The 18,953-nt window shown below is 34.7% G+C and overlaps 1 long non-coding RNA gene across 1 annotated transcript in view; it reads left to right on the top strand.

Annotated features, from left to right (window-relative positions):
- The first annotated feature begins 676 nt into the window (after nucleotides 1-676).
- The window catches only part of LOC116668287, a 178,630-nt gene continuing 160,353 nt past the window's right edge, over nucleotides 677-18,953 (top strand). The window contains exon 1 of the long non-coding RNA XR_004325406.1: nucleotides 677-842. This is a non-coding gene — a long non-coding RNA (uncharacterized LOC116668287). The remainder of the gene's footprint in view (nucleotides 843-18,953) is intronic.

Raw genomic sequence — 18,953 nt, 5'->3', positions numbered from 1 at the left:
AATATATCTAATATCTGTATCTAAAGCCCCATATCTAATTGAAATTGCTAACAAAACTTTCTTATAAAGAAAACTCCAGGCCATGATGGTTTCACAGATAAATTCTATCAAAAGTTTCAGGAACAAGTAATATCAATCTTATAAAAAGTCTTTCAGAAAATTCAGAAGGACAAAATCTTTTCTAATTTATTTTATAAAGCCCACATGATGATAGCCATACCTGATATTACAAAGCCAGGTATTTCTTGACATTACAAGAAAATTACAAATCAGTGTTGCTCAACCACATAGATACAAAAATGCTCAATAACCTATATGAAAGAATAAATATATCATGAACAGGTGGGATTTATCACAGAAATGCAAAATTCTTTTAATACTCATAAATCAAACAATGTAATTTACCATCTCAATATAATTTGCATCTGAATAGATACAAGCAAGTTATTTGACATAATTCTACATCCTTTTATGATCAAATATCTCAGCTAACCAGAAACTGATGAGATCTTTCCGATGTATTAAAGGACATTTGTTATGGACTGAATTGTGTTTTCGCCCAAATTCACGTATTGAAGTCCACGCTCCAAATGTGACTGTATTTGGAGAAAGTGCCATTAGGAGGTAATTAAGGCTAGATGAGGTCATAGGGTGGGGCCTTAATCAGTTAGGATTGTTGGCCTTATAAGACCAGGAAGAGACCTCTCTCTTTCTCCCTCTCTGCACAGAGGAACGGCTGTGTGAGGACACAGTGAGAAAGTGCCAGCTGCAAGCCGAGAAAGGGCTTCACCAGGAACCAACCCTGCTGGCATCTTGATCTTGGACTTCGAGCCTCCACAACTGTGAGTTAAAAAAGATCTGCTATTTAAGCCACCCAGTCTGTGGTACTTTGTTACAGAGACCAAGTCCACATATATAGCATCTATAAACGTCTATGGTAACCTCATCCTAAATAGTGATGTACTGAATATGTTTCCTCTAAAAAAAAAAAAAAGACAGAGATGTTAATTCTTACCATTTTGGTTCAACATGAGATTGGAAGACCCAGCTGGTACAATAAGGAAAGGAAAAAAAAATGTTGAGGATTGTCTTTATTCATGGACAGTATGAGAGTCTGTATAGAATATTCTAAGTAATCCACTACAATACTGGAACTAAATTTCTAGAACTAATCAGTGAACTTAGCAAGACTATAGGATACAAAATCAATATACAAAATTCAGTTTTATTTTTATTATAGCAACAGTTGGAAAAAAGAAACATAAACAAACAGTAAAATTTACAATAGCATCCAAAACTTCCACACTGCAAAAATACAAGCTATTGTTGAAATCAAAGTTCTAAATAATTGGAGATATATATATATATATCTTATAGATTATAGAAGTCTCAATATTGTTATCATTTCTCCTCAAATTGATCTATAGATTTTAAAAATCCAGTCAAAATCCTGGAAAAATTTTTAATAAAAATGAATAAATTAATTATAAAATAAATGGGAATGTAAAGATCTAGAATACCTAAACACTTTTGATAAAAATAATAAAATCTGAGGATTTATCATACCTGACTTTAAGACTTACCAGGCTACATTAATCAAGACAGTGTGGAATTTGTGTAACGACAAATGTCATTAAATCTGAATAGAGAGCCCAGAAATAGAGCCACATGTATGCAATTTAGTTGATTTTTGACAGTCACTGTACTAATTAAAGATAAAAGTATAAACTTTTCAAGAAATTGTACTACCAAAACTGGATTAGCACACAAAACAATATTAACTTCATGCCAAAGCTCACAAAACATTAAAATTAATTTCCAAAGGATCATAGACCTACATGTAAAAGCTAAAACTGTAAAATGTATGGATAAACACAGAGAAAATCCTTGTAATCATGGGATAAACTAAGGTTTCTTGGACAGCACAAAAAAGCCAAGCCACAGATACAGAAAACAAACTTACGGTTAGCAGGGGAAGAGAGTAGGGAGGAATATATTGGGAGTTTAGGATTTGCAGATGCTAACTACTATCTATAAAACAGATAAACAGCAAGGTCTTACTGTACAGCACAGAGAACTATATTCAGTACTTTGTAATAGCATATAATGAAAAAGAATATGGAAAGGAATGTGTATATATATGTATAAATGAATCACTATGCTGTACACGAGAAATTAACACAACATTGTAGATCAACTATACTTCAACAAAAAACAAAACAAAAAATACTAACCTAGCAGAAAGATAAAAATGTGTAGGTGGACTTCCCGTTTGTAGAGACCTAATCTGCGTTACCTATTTTTCTGCAATGCACATGGTTGAAATGTTTACCTCAAATGGGGAAACTTGAAGGAAATAAACTCTGTGTCTGCCTGATCCTGGACCCGGGTCCTGTGGTCCTACAACCTTTGCTTGCTGCTCTGTGCGTCTGTTCCCCTTCATATGCATTGAGACACTGTTTTGAATTTATACAGTGCTAATTCTTCTGATTTCAGTGTTTGATGTGAAAGGGGAATGACAAAGTATGTGCTCACAAAACCACCTTAATTGGAAGTTTCAGCAGTCTTTTTAGACAAATTACTTGACAAAGTCCTAAGTGAGAAAGGAAGAAGGCACATTCTCTTCTGTGGATAAAAGCACGAAAGCCACTTGGAGCACAAAGTTGTGGGTCCTGGGAGAGCCACAGGGCAGAGATATGAGCGTGCGTGCTGGGTTGCTTCAAAGTAACCAGATCAAGGGGGTCATAAGGTGGAAACAACACACATTTGTCAATTTCATAATTTAGTCCAAGGCTACCTTTCAGTTGTTCAGGGCTCTTTGCACTGCTCTGCAGTTTGGACCACATCCCCATCAACTGCTGCAGCTTTGAATCCAGAATGACAGCACAGATTATAAAATGAAGGAAAGCAATAACAACCATCCAAAACTAGCTGATTAGTAAATAGCACTTTATCCAAAACCTTTTTAGTTACTCAAACATTAATACTGTTAAGTTTAAAATGTTTGACTTCAGCCCAAAAGTAGAATTTTTTTCAATGCCATAAGGGTAATCAGTTGAATAATTTTTGAAAGAAGAAAAACATGAAAAATATACACTTCCTCCTGCTTCAAAGTTGGCATGCTGTTTCTGCATGCCAGCAGTGGAAAGAAAAAAGTCCCTAAGCTGTCCGTGATCATAGGGTTTGGAGAAGAATACTTCTAAACAACCACGTTTCTGAAGTAGGCTAAAAATATTTCCACTTACATGCTATTAGATTTACATATCTTGGGGGAGACAAGTGTTACCAAATCACAAACCCATGCCTTTGTGTTTTGCAAAAAGCAGGTAATGACCACATTTTCTACTTGGAAGGTCCAGGAGTAAATTACTCATTTGTTCCCCTTATCATTTTTATTCAAGCTAAAAATAATGATTAAAATAAGCTAGTAAAGCAAACCTGAAGGAAAATCTTGGAAGGGAACAGCTCTGCTGATGTGGTAGAGGATGCTCTAGAGTGCTCACATCTGTGTCTGAGTAGTGTAAATGTTTTTGTTACTGACATGGGTGCTTCAGTACTATTTCTGGGATATCTCTGTATAAATCTTGGTGTGAGTATTGGATACCTGAAGAAACAGGCTCAAAAATTTGTATCTGAACATCAACAAGACGTGATTTTAGTACCCTCGTCCGTATGGGTCTCTATGAATATTGTTATTGTACTAAATATTCTTTTAATTTGTCTTAACGTTTGTATGGCAGGGTGTATTTGTTTCCTATTGATGTACTAATAAATTATCCCAAACCTAGTGACTTAAAAAAAAACCTCACACATTATTCTACATTTCTGGATGTCAGAAGTCTAGAATGGGTTGCCAGGGCTCTGTGTTCCTTCTGGAAGCATTAGGGAGGAATCATTTTTCTTGCCTTCTCCAACTTCTAGGAACTGCTCACAAATATATCCTTAGCTTGTGTCCCAACCTCTGCTTTTTCCTCATATTTCCTTCTTTATTAATCTGACCCTACTTCATCCCTCTTGTAAGAACCCTTGTTAATGACAATTACATTCAGCTGAACAATTTAATGGGCAGAATAATCTTCTCATGTCCAGATTTTTAACTTAATCACATCTGCAATGTCCTTTTGGCCATGTAATGTGACATCTTCTCAGGTTCTGGCAATTAGGATATGAACGTATTTGGGTGGTGCATTATTCTGTCTGCATGCAGAGGATTCAGTATTAGAGTATCTGTGATTACGTTTTAAAAAAATGTAAAATATGTATTTTAAAAAAAAACAAATGCAGTATGGATATAAATCAACAAAATGAAGAAAATTAAATAAACTTAAAATTTCACCTTCTGGAGTTAGCTACCATTGATGTATCTTATACATCTTCTCAGATTATTTATTGCTCACACATATTATTTTATAAAAATTGAGAAGTATTGAATATTTATTGTAACTGCTTTTTTTGACACAACAGTATTATTAGGAATATCTTTCATTCTAATAAATATTTGCCTTTAGCATTTTTACCAGTCAAATATGGTTCCTTTGTGTATCTCTGTACTTATTAGCTCAGTGGTTTAATGCTGAAATGTTTATTGACACACACACCATTTTCTTAGGCTAAATATCTTAACAGAGAATTGCTATGCCAAGGTAGGGCATTTTACTTAAAAACTTATTTTTAATATGCCCAATCAAATTGTTACTCACTTGCTGTACTCAAAGTATACTTACGTTCTCAAAAATTCCTGTATATTCATAATGTAATTTCATTTCATCTTTGCCAATTTGGTGGAAGAAAATTGTATCTGACTGGTTTTAACCTGGTCAAATCATGACAACAGCTGCTGGCAGGTCAAAATATCAAGAAGTTTCTAACTGGGACTTGGATGTAAATTGTGCAATTCCCACCAATAGAAGAGAGGAAATGAAAAATTCTATCTATTGATTCTTTAATTTGTGCCTTCATTCATTCATTTATATTTTAGTCTTTACAGATTCCTTGTCACTATTAAGAGATAGAGGAAAAAGCAATGAACAAGATTGTCAAAATCTTGAAATCCCCCTGAGTTAGGAATGAGGGACCTGAAATGACATCTGTGTGGCTGGAGTGTATTGCCTTTAACTGGTTCGCACTGGAGGTCAGCAGGGCTCGGTTTGAAACCCTGCAGGCCATTGTTTAAAAAAATTGGGTTTTTTTCTTACTGCAGTGAGAAGCCACTGTGAGATTCTAAATGGTGAAGTGTATAATGTAATTTATGATTAAAGCAGCTTCCCTTGGTTGATATGTAGAAAATAGCTTGCTGTGTTTCAAGACAGGAAACAAGACCGGTTTGGAATGTATTTCGAAGTGCTGCTGGCCTGGTTTAGGTGGCCACAGTCGAGATGCCTGGGTGGACTGGGGATACATCTTGGATCTCTGCTGGTAGTCCTCTCTAGGCTATGGGTGCTGTACTAAGGAACTGAAATAGGGTTCTATTGTTTCTTCATCCTCTCCATCCCTCCATCCCCATGCTGAAACCTGTCTTCAGTACTCACCTGATGCTCATATGAATGAAATAGAAACAGCTATGCTTTGGTCCAGTAGCAGTCACTGAAGGCTCTTAATGTGAGTTATGACCAAATAATTAAAACTGAATAATAAAGGTAACTCTGTCCTATGAGACATTTTTAAGAAATCAGTCTTCGTGTGTGTGTGTGTGTGTGTGTGTGTGTGTTTCTGTTTTGGCTTGCTTGCTATGGATGCCTGAAATAACCAACAGTTTTTTCCTTCATACTGAGGCTTTGTTTACAGAATGCCACGATATAAACACACAAATAACTTATCTGGAAGTAATAACCCATTAGCAGTCTCTAATACTTTAGCACAAATAAGATTATAAAAATGACTGAATTTCAAGTTGAGTGGATACTTAAAAGATCTTCTAATGTGGTGATTTGGGCTAAGATTTCCAGAAGCAGCCCTAAGAAGAGGATTCATGTGAAAGTAAAAAAAAAAAAGTTTATGAGGATGTTTTCCCAGGAAAAAGACTAGGGGAGTGAGAGGGAGAAGGGAAGGAAACCAAGCAAGGCTGCAGTACCAGGCCACGGCGCACAGAGACAACACCGCAGTGAAGCTCACACCGATAGCTGTCCCACATGGGAACAAGAGAGCCGAGTATTAAGCTCCCTGTCCTTCACAGCTGTCAATTGTGAGTTAAGAACTGAGACCGGGAGCCATGAATCCCTGTGTCTGCAGGTTGAGTGGGCTCTCTCATCAGCCTGAGAGGAGCCCACTGAGGAAGACCCACAAATACAGGCCGTTGAGGAAAAAAAAAAAAAAAAAAAAAAGCACTGTGCCAGGAACTGTGTGCACTCGCATGGCCAAAGGATCTCAAGCACTGACAGCATCTGGGTACTGGGGTCCAGAATGGTAAAGGTCCAGGGGTTTTGCAGGTATCATCAAAGACCACAATCAGTTAATTCTAACTTAATCAAAAGAGAGATCATTCTGGGTGGACCTGATCCAATCAGACAAGCCCTTTAAAGGAGACTTGAAGCAGCAGCAGACACTAGCCTATTGGTCTGAAGAACAAATTACTATGTTGTGAGGGCCAGATGGCAAGGAACTGTGGGCAGCTTCTAGTAGCTGAGGGCCTCACTCCTACAACTGCAAGGAGCTGAATTCAGCCAACTACCAGGGAGCCTGGAAAAAGCTCCACTAGTAGCTTGGCACCCAGAGCCCCAGATGAGATCATACCTCCTCCACCAACCTTGAGACCCTGTGCAGAGGGCGCCCCAGTGTGCTGTAGCCAGAACCCTGACCCTTGGGATCTGTGAGATAGTAGATGTGAGCATCTGTTCTGATAATCTACATGCCTTAAAAGCAGTATTTGGTTATAATTATCTCCATAACACTCAATCATATGACCAATCTCATTTCTCAGTTCTTCAGCTTCAGTATTCAAGTAGTCTGCTGTGAAAATGGTCCCCAAGTTAGGTGCTTTTCACTTCTCTGGTTTTTGCTCCTCTTTTTGATTTTCATCTATCGTCAAAGGGTAGAATGATTTAGGCCATTTTCCTCCACTTTTTTATTTTCTTTCTTCACTCCAACTGCTTATCTGGGTGCTGTTTAAAGCATCGCTTTAGCGTTTAGGCTGGGAACTGCATGCTTCTCATTTATGAGCTTACAATTAATCCTGTATTTCAGAGGATCCAGAGGGGTACATCAGACAGCACTTCCCCTGCACTCTAGTGAATCCCAGCCTTTTCCCAAGAGGGGGAGAGGTTAAAGGGGCTTGTGGATGTCTATTTTCCTTGCTTTAGGTTGAGTATATATCACCCAGCAGGAGTCTAGGTCACGGTAAAGACTTGCATCAAAGGGCTCTTTTATTGATGGATTGTCCTTTATTTCTCCTGCCTTGTATTTGCTCAGCTGCTCTAAGTCATGTTCCCGGATGAATAATTCCTGCCTCTTCTTGAACTCAATTCCCTTCATTCTTTCCTCACAGTTAGGAAGTGATTGAGAAAAAATGAAATCCATTTACTTTTACTCCTCCTTCCTTTTGCTTTGTTTTCGCTCTGCGATTTTTTGTGCCCTTCTCTTGCTCCTCTGTTTTGTTGTTGTTGTTGTTGTTCCCCTCCTTTAATCTTTAAGTAAGAGTTGTTGGACTCTCTACTCCCACGTGTGCTGTTCTCCTGACAGGGGAGAGGCATATAGAGTCATGAGATACCACTTGATTTAATTCTAAATTGTATGGTTTCTGGTGCTTGTATTTCAGAGTATATTGTATTTTATTACTTTGCTTTTTATTACCCATATGTATATTTCCTTCTTAGTTTGTTTTTTTTCCTTTGTTTGCTTATTTGTTTATTTCTGTTGGTCTCATTTGGGGAGTAGAACAAATATCCATTCATTCCAACTTCAGTGGATACCTCATGTAGAATATGCACTGGAAAACCCTGGGCAAGGGAAGTCAGTATGAGGACAGTAACACTCCTGAGAAACAGATGCTGGGAAAAGATTAGAAATTACTCAATTATACTTTTGTAATGAGCTCCTAAGATATGTTTTATCATTTTTGTCCCTTTTCCTATAGCCAATTGGAAAAACATTGGAATACATTCTGAATCAAACCTCCATCCCTCATCCCCACCTAATAATAAAAAAAAAAAGGCAGAGGCAAGTGGGATCTGTTTGGATACTCGTGTACTTGTGCTAAGGGGCCCAATGTTGTTTGAACACATATTTGCATCATGCTAGGTACTGTGCTAGGTACTTTGCTTATGCAATGGGAATCTTAAGCCTAGAATAATCCTTTTTGGTTAAACATGATTATCCTTGGATACATTATGCATGAAAGACATAACAAACTATGGTGCAAAATGACCTAGTTTGAATGGTTGGGAGGACACATGCTAGCTTTGGCTCTGGATGAATCAGTTTTTAATGCAGAGCATATTAGAGGTGATATGATTTTCAGAGTTTAAAATCACAATACTCATGTTCTCCAACTGATGACTGATGCCCCTTTTTTAAAAGATATAAAATTACTGTGATGGATTTGAGAATTCATATTTATTTTTTGTTAATCTGTTCATTGTTTCATTTCCTAAACTCAGTAGAATACAAACTTCGTTATCATGTATAGTGCAGGACACATAGGATTACACTTAAACTAATTAACAATTAATTGTTGTGTAATGAAAAGAATGCTCTTGTACCAAGATGTCTGCAAATGCAACACAAAATATCTCCTTGCACTTAAGTATGATATAGATATAAAATTTTAATGAAAATTTATGGTGTGATAGGCATCATGGGAAATAGTGGGGGTCTAGTAATGAACAAAAATTTGTGTGGACCATGTGTCATTGATTTAAATAAACACAGACATAAATGTGAACTAGTAACTGTGGCAAATACTAAGCAGGACTCCCCATTTCTCAGTTAACAAACATTTTCTGAATACTCTGTATTTGCCTATTTGCTTATCATTTTCCCCTGTTGCCTCTCCCAACTATATGCAATGAGAGTTAGTCTATTTTATTTGCTGCTAAATATATTCGTACATATAGGCCAGTTTCTGGCACATAGTAGTTGGTTAATAATATGTATTAAATGAATAAGTGAGAGAAAATAAATTGATAAATTTGAGATATTCAAGGCAATTAGTAAGAACAGCTCTGAGATAACTGGCTTGTGTTTTCTGAAAAATGGATAGGCATTATTTAGATGAAAAGAGATGGTACAAAAGGGAAATGTTATATGAAAGCCCTGTGTTAGAATTAAACATAGTAAATACAAAGTAAAGAAGGCTCATGGTGACAGGAAGGAGGAGAGAAAGCTTGGCACTGAAGAGGCAGGGAGGTGTGGAGAGCTCTTTCCGGATACCTTTGTAGATCATGCTAATGAAAATTATCTTTCTTCTTATAGTATTACAAAAAAATCACTGAATAAGTATAAGCAGTGGGGGTGAACTAATCAGATTTATACTTTAAAGCAATCTCTGTTGCTAATTATTCATAGCAAAAGTGGCAGAAACTGTCATAAAGAAAGTATAGTTGAAGAAGAGAGGACCTGGGGTAAAGCTTAGATAATTTTATTGTTTAACGTCTATTAAAGGAACATGTGGTATGAAGGAGTCAGAAGGAAAACCCAGCAAGATAGGAGAAAACAGGAGTGTGGCAGAATATTGGAAGGCAGGCCATATAAGGATTATAAGTCCATAGAGTATTCAACGCTGTTGAAAGGGAAGTTGGATTGTAGAAGAATTAATCTACTATGCCCTAGTTATAAAGACATGGAGATTATTGTTGATTTGAGCTATTTTTGTTGAAGTTAAATGACTATTAAACACACATGCACACACAACACATACACTAAAATAAATCTTAATGCCAGTATATAAGTACAATAATACGTAACTAAGTCCAAAAGGAAGTAAGACAACTGCCAGGAGCCACATTTCGGAGGGACTTGAGAAGCTTAAAACTTTCAAGGTGAACCTGAATTAATGATGGAGTTTGTGAGAAAATTTCTTTTCTTTGAACTTAAAACTTTGGACTTTAATAGCAAGGCTCGTTATAGAAGATAAGGCTTTGGATATATACAAAGTGGAGAGTTGGAACTGAGATCCTGTAATAAAGGCCAGACTTTCAAGTGACTACACCAGTGAAGACAAAACAAACAAAAATCCTGCTCTCCAGAAAAGAGAGACAACAAGGTATTTTGCCCTGTTACTCTCTGATCTTGTTGGAAAAATAAACTCTGTACTGAGAATCAATAACCAGAGTTCTGCTCTCGTTTATATGAGGAGTTTGAATATTTACTTCTTTTGGAGTCTGCAAAATCTCTGGCCAAGAAGTTCTACTTAATATGATCACAAGCACTTTGGGACAATACACAGCATCAGTGCCAATCCTTTTTGGAAAGAAACAACTTGAATAAGTCTCTCAGAATTCTTACAAATTATGCTTACTCAAATACTAGCTCGTAATTCCAAAGAGTACATCACGCATGAGGACACAGGCCACCGTGAAATAGAGCAAAACAATAAACAGCAATTTTAAACCCTCAAAGACAAAAGATATTGGAATGGTTAGGTAGAGACTGTAAAATAATTATATATATAATGTTTAGGGAAGTAAAAGAGGACATTATTAATGTGAGAAAGGAACAATAGAAAAGCAAGAGTAAACAGGCAAGTTTCGAAAAGAACAAAATAAACCTTATAAAACACAAAGTAGAAATAATTCAATTAAAAACTCAAGGAAAGGGTCAAAATTATATTGTAACTAGCTCGAGAGAATGGCTTGTCTGAAATTGATAAATAATGAAATGCATGAAGAAAAAGAGAATGAAAGAACAGTAGTTATATAGATGGTAGATAAAGGAAAGATTGATATATTTAATTGGAATCCCAAAGGAAGAAACTCAGAAGATTTTGGATAATCAATATTTAAAGGGATAATTTATTAGACTTTTCTAGAATATGAAAGAAATGCTCAGATTTAGGAAACACAGTAAAATAAACTTGATAAACAAACAATCCACATTTAAGCAAATATTGGTAAAGTTTTAAGTTTCCAAAGATAAAGAGAAGATCTTAAAAGCATCCAAAGTGAAACAAAAATTATGCATAAAGAAAAAGCAATGACACCAACAGCAGAATTCTTTTGAGCACCAAATGAATTTAGAAAATTGTATAGAAAGTAGAAAAAAAGAGTTAATTTAAATAAGCTTCAAAGTATGATTTTTTAGGTAGGGAAACCATCATTTACAAACAAGAGTAGGATATAGTCATTTTTTTAGATAAGTTGTAGAAAGTTTATCAGTAATACATTCTCACTAGAAGAACTTCTAAATGATGTATTTTAGGAACAAATAAATTGAATACAGAAAAAAGACTTCAGTCTAGAAATATATGATAAACAAAATAAAATGGTAAACATACAGAAATAAAAACTAAAACAGAAATGTTGAAACAAAGGGATAATATTCTTAGATTATTTTGAGGATTAAAAAGATAATAGTTCTAAGGTATTTCATGTCATACTATGAACATGGTTAACATTTTATAATTGTTAAATAAGTCAAAATAAAGGAGACTTTCACTAATACAGAACTGAAATATTTGACAAAGAACACATGTTTAGCTGTGTTGGGTACTTTGTGATCATAGTTAAAACATACTGAAATTTTGTTTGTTTGGGGGAGACGTATATTCTCTTCCTTTATGATTTATTTAGTGTATTAAATTTAAATTTAACCATTAAAATATACAATTAAATCATTTGATATCAAAATGCATGTGAAATAAATGGAAAAATATCAATTTAAAATATTAAGATTAAATATCAATTTGAGAAAAATATGAATTAGTAGTACTAAAAAGCATAGAATGTGTTGAAAAACACTGGTAGGGATTATCAGATTTTATTTTAAAAAAATTAATCTATATGTAATTCATAAGAGATTCATACAAAGCATAAGGACCAAGGGAGGTTGAAATAAAAAGCATAGAAATACCAACTAAGATAAAACTGTTAAAGTTCTTATCATATCAGACAAAATAGACCTTAAAGCAAAAATCATTATTTAGGATAAAAGCTTTCAGTTAATATGAGGAATATAGAGAAATTTTACACTTTTTTGCACATAGTAACATAACCAAAGATGTACTATAAAGAAAAAAAATTAACAGATGGCAGGCGGAACATCATAAATTTACTATCATGCAGGGAGATGTCATTCACCTTGCTATTATGAGATCCAAAACCTAAACCTAAACTTAGTAAAGATATGGAAGATTTGAACAATAGAGTTAATAAGCTTGTTCTCATGAATGTACATTGAACTCCGAATCCCAAAATTAAAGACCAAATCATTTTTTTCAAGCACACAAAAGATATACATAAAATTGACTTTGAAATAAACTGTAGTGCAAATCTAATCAAACTCCAAATAATTGATAACAAGCAAATTATATAAAATTACTATGGTGCTATCAAATTAAAAATAAATATAATGAAAAGATAATTTAAAATATATTTGGAAATTAGATATTGTACTTCTAAATAATAGTCAAAGAAGAAAATACAACATGTTTAAATATGAATGAAAAAATAATGAAAGTATTCCATATTCAAATTGAGCTAAATGCTTGTTTATGAAAAAAAGAAAGGCTAAAACTCAATGAGGTAAGCGTTCATCTTAAAACTTAAAGAAAAATAGGAAAATGAACCCAAAGAAAACAAAAGGAAGGATAAAGATACTTGCCTGCCAACATTCATTCAAGAAGACACAAAAAAATTAATCATTCAGTAATCATTTTAAAGTTTTGCGAGGGAGGGTATAGCTCAAGTGGTGGAGCACATGCTTAGCATCCATGAGTTCCTGGGTTCAATCCCCAGTACCTCCTCTAAAAATAAATAAATAAATAAGCCTAATTACCTCTCCCCCCCAAATAAAAACCAAAAACAAACAAAAAAGTTTTGAATCTGCTCGGTAAATAGCACCAATTCCAAATGATTTTAGGAGGAAGTTATACAAAATATTTAAATTATGGATAACTCTTCCTCTAAAGACTTAAAGAAAAGTCTTTAGACAAATTTAGCAGTATTGTATTTTAAATGAAAGGAAAAAAGCCATATTAAAGTGGCTTGAAGAATGAATGAAGAATGTAGAAATGAATAAAATAAATATTAACAAAACTGCCTGAGGAAGGGAAGAAAGAGAAAGAAGTAGCTTGAGGTAGGGTTTGAAGGAGGATTTTTTTTTTATGCTAGGAGACACTTGACCACATTGAAAAGCTGTAGGAGATTACTGTCATAAAAAAAGAAGGAAATCTTGTCATTTGTGACAACATGGATGGATCTTAATGGCATTATTCTAAGTAAAATTAGTCAGACAGAAAAAGACAAATACTCTGATCGCACTCATATGTGGAACCTAAAATAAAGAAACAACAACAACTAACTTCTAGATACAAAGAATAGATCAGTGGTTCCCAGAGGTGGGGGAATGAAGGTTGGGGGAAATGGGTGAAGTTGATCAAAGAGTACAAACTTCCGATCATAAAATCAGTGAGTCCTGGGGAAGTAATGTTCAGCTTTGTGACTATAGTTAGTAATACTATATTTTACATCTAAAATTTACTAAGAGTAGATCTTCAAAATTCTCATCACAAAGAAAAATATTTGTAACTGTGTGTAGTGATGAACATTAACTTTATTTATGGTGATTATTTTGCAATATATACAAATATCAAATTATTATGTTGTACACCTGAAACTAGTATATTGTTATATGTCAATTATACCTCAATTTTAAAAAAAAAAAGAAAAACCATAGGAAAGCCTCAGTTGAGTGAGACTTTTATACAAAGGGGAGAAAGAAAAATTCTATTTATCTATGTTGCCAAATATTGTAATATTAGAAAATTGAGACTAGAATGGCATCTGAAACATAGTTGGAGACACTGTCCTTAAAACGAATATGTATATGTCTACTTGTAACTATGCAGGTGGAAGATAAATGGGAGTAGATCTACATAGGTTTTTATTTTTTCATATCAGCAAAATGAGGTATTTTCTGTTTGATGGCTTCTATTTTCTCCAGAAATTAGGATTTGAGGTCAGAAAGAGCGAGTGGAAGGAGAAGCCATGGAGAGTTGGAGGTTTGAGCATAGTTGAGAGTGAACGATTGTGAGACAGGTGGCAGAGTGAGCTATTTTTCACTTTCAAATAGGGGTCCTTGGTGGGGCTGAAGACACATTTGAAACAGGAGATTCAATCAACAGTGAACCTGCTTGCCCAGCTGTATTACTTTCTGGCTGGGCGTCCCTTGACATTTTGGTTTCTGAGGCAGAGGAAATCCGACTTTGGATGCATAGTTGTAATTAATAAAATACAGAGTCTTTAAAAGCTTTGCAAAGTAGTGTGTTGTTATTATGCATTTTACATTCAAATTCTGAGAGTATAAAGTTTAACTTGTGAGGTTCTGAGAACATTTTTACTTTATGAAAGGGTCCTCATATTCATCACAGACTACAACATTATCGTCTTCTGCATGTTCTCAGATCGTAGCCTTGTTTCACTTTTCTAATGCAGGGGAGAGCCTGATGAAGAGTCCTTCAAGTTAAAATCAAAACAAAGACCAAATTGCAAATGTCTGGTTGCTTGTAATTTACCAGCCTTTTAAGCTACTGGAGTTAAGTTACTGCATACATTTGATGCAGAAACCCATTATTCTAGAACAGATCCTTTAGTTAAACAATTGTAAATAGGTTCTAAACCATTGTTTTTAAAGAGTTAATCCAGGAAAGATATCTTAGTAAATATGAACTGGGTAATTTTGAGTAATAGTAATGATATTTTTAACATCTATTGAACATTATCTGCTAGGAAATTTATAATTAACATTATAATCACTTAATTCTCATAGCCACCCTATGAGAAAAATACTATTATTAACTTCATTTTACTCATAAAACTGAGGCACAGGGAGGTTAAGTATTCCCCAGATATCACCCAGCTTGTAAATGGCAGAGACAGAACAGAAACACAGGAATCTGGCTTTAGCACGTTAGCCCAGATTATAGTCTGAAGGGAGTAATATATTATTGTCAACTCACGTTAACTCTCGCTGGCTAGCAATAAAGACAAATAGGTTGGTAGCAGTAAAGCGAGAGAAAGAAAAGTTAATTTCTGCCTGGAAAAAAATAAGGCATTTTTGCCATATAGATGTCTGTTGGAGCTAAGGAGAAATATATCCAGTAGGAAGTATATTCACTGGGCTCTAAAAGCAAAGTCTGATCGTGCCAGCTCTATGTTTTTCTTTACTATCTTATATGTCCCCCTACTGCTTTCAAGGCTTTGAGAAAGAAAAAAATGAATGTGGTCCTGTATTATCTCTGCCTAAGAGAATTAAGGGGAAGAAGTTGTATTTACATTTTGGAGTGTCAAAAACTGAGAGCCTGACCATCACAGCAAAGTATAAGATGGCCAAGGTGGTCAGCACAGGTGTTTTGTGCAGCAGTCATCCAAAGCGCAGGTAATAAGAGACAACCTAGTTGGACTATGAATTGGCTTTAGGGACTCATACTTCAGCTACTTTGAATCTATTCAAGTGCCATCCGTATTTCTCTAGCAGAGTAAGGCACTCACTCCTTTAAAATCACCTTCCCCTATTCTATTATTCCATCCATTAGGCTGCTACTTCTCTTGTCTATCTGTCTGTTTATCTATCCAATCTATCATCTCCTGTTGGAATTTACACTCCCTAGAAAGCAGTACTATATTCCAGTTATCTTTATTTTCTCAGTATCTTGCAGAATACCAAATATGTAGTATATTGTTTATAAATATTTGGTGAATGCCTGACGATCCCACAAACTCAAAAGAATAACAATTTTATGGAACCCCAACTTCTTTCACCCTAAAAAATACTACTTGAACCCCTTGCTGGATGGAACTTCCATACTGGCAGTGGTACCTTTGCTTTCCACTTTCTTAAGCTCCCTTCTCTTGTAGCTGTTTGGCTGTGTGCGTACAATTCCCTCCTGACGTCTGAGAATGAGTCCACACTCACAGTGCTTTTTCTTTTTTTTATCCCATTCAGATGTATGACATAGCACAGGGAATGCTAGAAACCAAGGTGCAACCCAGCTTCAAATTCTTTACTTCTTGAAACCAGCTTCCTTTGTTCTGCGAGGCATGTTTCATTTGTTAATGTCCTCAGGTCTATTTTGCGGCATAAACATGAGCCTTCTCTCTAGGGTCTGGGGATTTCGCATTACTTTCCTCTTCACATCTTCAAGGACTAATTTAACTCCTGTATGCAATATTCCATGTTCAGTTTAATCTGCTGTGATCAATTATTTCTCAGAATTCCCTTAGTTCACTTCAACTACCATTTAAAAACATGTTTACCATACAGTGCCTTATACTATTAGTTAATTTTCACATGTAAAGGTGTCCTATCTTTCCAACATTTTTAGAATTTGCCTTAGGGTATAATAGTTAGCATAATAATGTGAATAAATGACTTAGTTTTGCTTAGCAGAATTCAGTAGGTGTTGAGGGAATAGTAATTCTTTCATTAATGGGTTATCCTCTTCATTCAAGATGCATTTTCCAATGGAAAATATTAATGATAAGATTATATAAAACATGTTAAATTTAAAATTGAATAGATCATTTCTCTTATATACAGAGTAATACATTGCATTTACAAGGTTTGCAATTTTATTTAGATTTTTAACTTCCTAAGGAAATATTTGATCATTTTGTGTCTAGTCAAGCACTCACAAAAAAGATTGTGGAAGGTTTTTAATGACAGTAATGCAGTTGTGATGAAATAATAAACATGTATATTTAGCTCTGTGACTGATAGTATTGATTGAATAGCAAATGGACTGCCCATATTATGTTTCAAATATAGACTTACATATTACAAGCCCAAATGTGCATGGAAAGAGTGTTCTGCATTGAAGGAATGGGCAGTGAACCAACTAACCCCAGACTCAACAAACTGTGATAGGAAAAGTGTATCACTCTGGCTGGGAAAAGAGAGAATCCCCGGCCATAATGCTCTCTCTTTGGTATAAAATGTGTACTAATAGGATGCATGGAGCTACTGACAGTTTCTGTGAAGAGTCTCTATCCTTTCAAATGCAAATATTTCAGACTCAGGCAGGTTCCCAGCACACAGATTTTAAAACCAAGTCATTTTTCACTGCGAAATAACATAATTGCACACTTGGGACATTATATATTTATACAGATAATGGGTATAATTCAAGCAGCTGCCTACTCAAGTTAATGGAAGTTCTGTCTATTGAGAAGGGAATGTAAAAAAAAAAAATATATATATATATATATATGTACACACATATATGTGTCTATATTTATGCATTTGTATATAATTTTTCTTATTTTTTTCATCTAATCCCTAACTAGCCTTATTCATTTTTTTCCTATAACTTAAGCTCCTTGAGTCTGAACTTTACACTGTCACTATTTTGATACACATTAAAAAAATCATTCTTCTTAGGAGGTGGGAAAGATGGACAATTATGCATATGCATCTGAGACTGTAAATCTTATCTTTCCAATTAGGATGAACATTATCAGGGTTACAAAAGTTATGTATATGCCATAAAGAGAACACATTTTGGAGCAAAAACCTTATGCTTTAATCCTCATTCCACTGATTCCTTGATATTTGTCTTTGCACAGTTTATTTAACTCTTCTGAGGCCCAGTTTCCTCATCTCTCAAATGACACTTTTCTTGCTAAGGACTTATCACATGCTAGGTACTTGAAAAGTTCAGTTCCTTTAATTTTGTTATTTTCTCATGACATATTGTTTGGGAGTATTAAAAGTGCAATTCCTGATAAATAATGCAGAATTTATTTTCTATAAATTCACTGTGGAGTTATCCACAAAGAATCACCTGCCAGCCACACTCCCCTCAGAAGTACACAGTCAAAGTCATCTTTACTCTTTGCTTTAGAAGCAGCTCTGAGTCTATGGAGTCTTCTAAATATAGTCCATCAGGTCTGAGTAGATTGGTTTAGGACAATTGAATCTTTAAGCAAATCAGACACTCTTTTGCCTCCTTTTGAGGTTTTAGACTCCTGAGGGACTCCCTAAGAAATAGTCTCTCTCTTCCCCACCATGGTTCTGAGCAGTTTGAGGGAAAAAAAAAAAAAGAGTGTCTATCTGAAAAAACACAAAACCAGTAATTTAAAAAGATACGTATACCCCAGTGCTGATAGCAGAATTATTTATAATAGGCAATTGAGGAAGCAACCTAAGTGTCCATCAACAGATGGATATATAAAGAAAATGTCAGACAGACAGACAGACAGACACACACACACACACACACACACACACACACACACAATGGAATATTACTCAGCCACAAAAAAGAATGAGATTTTGCCATTTGCAACAACATGGATAGACCTAGAGGCTATTATGCTTAGGGAAATAAATCAGAGAAAGACAAATACTGTATGTTGTAACTTATATGTGGAATCTAAAACATAAAGCAAATGAATGAATATAGCAAAACAGAAACAGACTCATAGATACAGAGAATAAACTAATGGTACCAGTGGGGAGAGGGAATGGAGAGGGGCAACATAGGGGTAGGGGATTAAAAGGTATGAAAGTACTATATATAAAATAAGCTACAAGGATATATTATACAGCAAATGTAATATAGCTAATATTTCACAATAACTTTAAATGGAGTATAAGCTATAAAAATTTTGAATCACTATGTTTTACACTTGAAACTATTACAATAATGTAAATCAACCATACCTCAATAAAAATAATATATTGTAAACACCTTTCTATGTTAGAAGAGATAATAGATCAATCAATTAAAGAAAATAAAGTTTACCTATTTATTTCTGTAAATATAGAAAAGTTAAAAAATAATTAAAATCATTAATAATAATTCT

The sequence above is a fragment of the Camelus ferus genome, chromosome 2 (genome assembly GCF_009834535.1).
Source record: "Camelus ferus isolate YT-003-E chromosome 2, BCGSAC_Cfer_1.0, whole genome shotgun sequence".
Classification (NCBI taxonomy): domain Eukaryota; kingdom Metazoa; phylum Chordata; class Mammalia; order Artiodactyla; family Camelidae; genus Camelus; species Camelus ferus.
This window is presented reverse-complemented; position numbering and strand designations above follow the sequence as displayed.